Consider the following 4,380-nt stretch of genomic DNA (forward strand, 5'->3'; position numbering starts at 1 on the left):
TTTAATATTTGGCATATTTTAAACGAAAAATAGGGTAAAATGTAAATGAAAAGTAAAGGAAACAAAGATTAACACTTACTTGGTAAGAATTTCAGACAAATTTGAAATTTAATCGACCAACTTCACGTCTAGAAAAACCCAAATCCAAAAGGAGTTCCGCGAAATTAGCCCTTATTCAAAAATAACTTTTAAACAATGAATTTTAAATTTAAGAAATTTATTTTTTGCAATATTAATTTATCCAGGTGGCTATTATTTATCCAGGTGGAAATTCACATCACCAATTTAGACAGCTGTCGCGCGCGTGTAGTCCCAACAGGAGTAGGTGGACGAAAAAGGTGTACGCGACAGAGGAATAAACAAGTTCGGGGGGGTAATTAAAACGAAATTTAGTTTAGGTGTACACTGTATAAAAAGCTTCAAGTTCAGGGGGATAATAAGTACTTCTACCTTCTAGAAATACAGATAATTAACACAAGCTAGTGTTTTTGAGTTTTAAACGTGGAAATATACTAATTCTTCAAGAAACATGTAATTAATATCATAGAAACTGTAGCAGTTGAATTACAATGAATCCTTAAGATTTAGGAACCCTAGGTTTGAATAATTCATGGAGAAACTGAAGAACTTACTAAATTTCTGGGGACCTAATGGGTGAAAAGAACCCAGTAGTGAAATCCTACATACCTAGTAAAGAAAACTATAGAGAAATCCATTGGATTTCGAGGCTGAACTTGAAGGTGAGTTCTGCTTATTCTGGAGAGAATCTGTTACCTCTTTCTCTTCTGTTCTTTCTAAGTTTGATGATTTTAGGAGAATGAATGTTTTAGGTAGTTTTTGACTAATTAATTAGTCTTAGACAAAGTGAAACGACGTATTTTAGTCTTAGAACAGTATTAAAACGACGTAGTTTAAGAAACAAACACATAGGGGAAAAGACCAATACGATGGGAGGTCTAGTGGGTCGTGATATTGCCCTGCCCGACATGGATTCACTAAAAGGGCATAACTTTTTACTCTGGGCTCAGAATTAGTCAAACTTAGTGGCATTGGAAATATGACTCAAAGACCTTTAATTTGAGAGGTCGTGGGCCACCTAATTCATTTTGTGCTGAGAGATATGATCGCTTGAAGTTGAACCAAAACTCAAAAACTGATGAGTCCCTTTCACAGACGACTTCATGGTCCATGTGAAGCTTCATGGACTGTCTGAGTGTCCATGGTCATTCACATGGGTCTTGGGGGTTCTGTTCCCCTTTCACGGGTGACTTCATGGTCCATGTGAAGCTTTACAGACCATTTAGACGTCCATGGCCCTTCTGGGTGCTACTCGACATATAGGGTGATGGGTCGTGGACCTCTTCACGGCCCATGAAACCCGTCGTGGATTGCCCTTTTCTCTTTTTCATTCCAGGTTCAACTTTATGAGGTGTTACAATTGTGAAAGGGAATGTGACGTAATTTGTAAAATATGTAGGTTGTGAGATAAAGATTGACTACTTGTCATGAGGTCTTAGTGGACAAGTGTTTCTTAATTTTGTCTAGTAGTTGTAAGTTTGTATAGTATGTGAGAAATTATATTTATATATGTGTTTAGTACTAGACACTAAGCTTGAATTTGAGATGAGTTTCGTGATAAAAAGGACGACAACAAGAGGCTGATGATATTAGTTTTAAGATTTGATTTGGTATATTTGACAGAGTATATGAGGAATTAAGCTGTTAGTTTGCAATGAATGTGAGTGGTACAAGTGTGGTATTATGACCCTTAGATGAGAGCAATGAAGTGTGGCTAAGCCATTAAACTAACACGAGCATTAATAGGTGTACCTGAGATCGTATATTGTCAGACGAGGCTTTAATTAAGTTTATGATTTTTCATGTGTGCCTAGATAGTATATTTGAGTTGTTAATGTGGAGTAGGCTGATGCAAGCAATTTTTATTACCCCTAAGAGTTTGGTCGGAGGGATCATAGATAGCCAATGATGAGCCTCTTAAATATAGTTCAAGTTTCATCTAGTTGGGTAGATATGAACGTAAAAGGGCAACATTAGTGGGACAAGAAGTAGAAGTCAAAGTATTAAGAGTTAGATTAAGTAGCTTTATAAGCCAATGCGGGTAACAATTATAGGAAGCTTTCTGTAAAAATAAGAAGATGTTAAGAGAAGTAGCTTTGAATGAAGTCCTTGAAGGAATCTTAGTACTTGCACATGTAGAGTACCATAACCATGAGATTAGCATTTTCTGAGTATTAGAGTAAAATGAACATACACTAGTTTAAAGAAGATGCAATATATCCATACCCTTAGAGTATCAACTTCAAACTTAAGGAAAAGATTCTAAGATGAGAAACCAAGTCCAGTGTTAAGAACAAGATAGTGATATGTTTAGAAAGAGTTATAGAGTTATATCAATCCATTCATACTCTAGAGTATTCCTCAAAGTTCAGTCCTTTCAACATCATGTCGATGTTTCTACTATTAGGATTGTGTCTATGATCTATGTTCATATACTTCAGATTCAGATCTATGGTAACTTTCCAGAATGAGGGGAAAAGATATTAGCTCATTGATCTCAACCATACTTCATATAGTTATAACTATTAGTCTCATGATATAAATCTATTCTAATAAGCACTCGTGTCTCATATTATGCTCAGTTTCACAAATTCATGATTTACTCTCACTTGCAAGCAACATAATGTTATGTCATGCATATTCTTATGTCAGATTTCTCGAATGAATCGTGCTTATGATCTTTGTCACTAAGCTCTTTCAGTAATCCTTTTCAGTTTTAATAGCGATGTTGTCGATAGTAGTTGAGTAATGATAGATGGATAGAGTTGATGCTCCTATTGTGATTCATCTAAAGTTCATTTCATGACATGTAATCTTAAAATCTTATTGAACATTATTGCATAACGTGCTCTAGTCCAATTACAAAACTCTTAGTATTAATCAATTCCGCCTATGTTAGTATGCAAGTTTTAAATCAGACAGATAGTAATAGTAACTCATTTCCCTTCCATTCTTAGTTTAACCATCACTCGAGGACGAATGATCCCACGGGGGAGATATTGTTACACCTTGAAAATTTATAAGCTACAACTCGAATCATTCTTCAACTGTGAAAAGGTCATGTGGATTGATTCATAAATTGTTCTTAGGTTTTAAGGTCATTTCTTTAGCATGAGAAAAAATTTGGAGATGAATTAAGGTCACAAGACACCCCTAGCACAAAGTTGAGTTAAAAGCTTCCTTATTGAGTAAGTTTTGATGTAAGATTTTTCTTAGGTCCACTTCAAAGGTTCATATCTCCCAGCATATAATCTAGGAAAAATTACAGAAATCCACCTTTTAGTTTACTTATTACCATTATCCCCTATAAGTTTTGCAAATTTCCAAAATCCCTCATTTTCGCGCATTATATTAGTGTATCTCGTGCATCAGATTAATGTATCAGCGCTTATATTATTGTATCCATTTGAGGGGTTTTTGTAATTATAAACTTTTAAGGGATAGATTGTAATTTTGCCTTAAAAGTATGTGATTTATGTAATTTTCCCTATAATCAATTACGTAGCCCATGACCTACTAAATTAACGGTCATTGAGCCCTCTTTCCAACACAACCAACTTTTCTCATTTCGAGTTCAGAGTAAAAAGTTATACCCATTTTAGTGAAGCCCTCTTAGGCAGTCGTAGAATTACGACCGGTAGATATTTCAACGATTGGTAGACCCTCCTGTGAAGGATTTTTGCAATATTTTTTCGTCAACTTCCTGCACACGTCCTAGGGTCATTTTGATAGTTTCCTGAGCTTATTGAGACCATTCTAAGTCATTTTTGAGGTATTAACGGTGTATATCATTCAAGTAACATGTTTTCCTCTCAAAATCATTAATCTAAACCTTCAAGTATCTAGAAATTCTCTTAAAATTCACCTAGGATTCATGTTCTCCATCAAGAACCCTAATACTTTCATGCCAAAAATTGAAGATACAAAGAGAAACCTTCGACCCAAGGTTTTCCCAAGTTCTTCCACTCTAAAAACTCCATAAAAGAATTTCTTTTTATCAAGATCAAGCATCAAGATTCCAAGACCAAAGATTTAATCCAAGAAAGGTAGTATTCTTACTCGGGCTAAAAAAAAATCAAGTTTCCACCAAAGTTTTCGGTCCAATAGCTTCATAATTAGGTATGTAAGACTATTCATAGTGTTGGACTAGTTTATCTTCACGCCCTTCATATCAATTCAGTCAGAAATTGTCACATATGAAAGATCTATTCATAGTTCTTGGTAATTAAATTCAGTTTTTAACAGTTGAGGTTTCGATTCCTATTTTTGCATGCGAATATTATTATATTCTTCATGCTTAGT

Source organism: Solanum tuberosum, unplaced genomic scaffold, assembly GCF_000226075.1.
Source record: "Solanum tuberosum cultivar DM 1-3 516 R44 unplaced genomic scaffold, SolTub_3.0 scf00016, whole genome shotgun sequence".
Taxonomy (NCBI): Eukaryota; Viridiplantae; Streptophyta; class Magnoliopsida; order Solanales; family Solanaceae; genus Solanum; species Solanum tuberosum.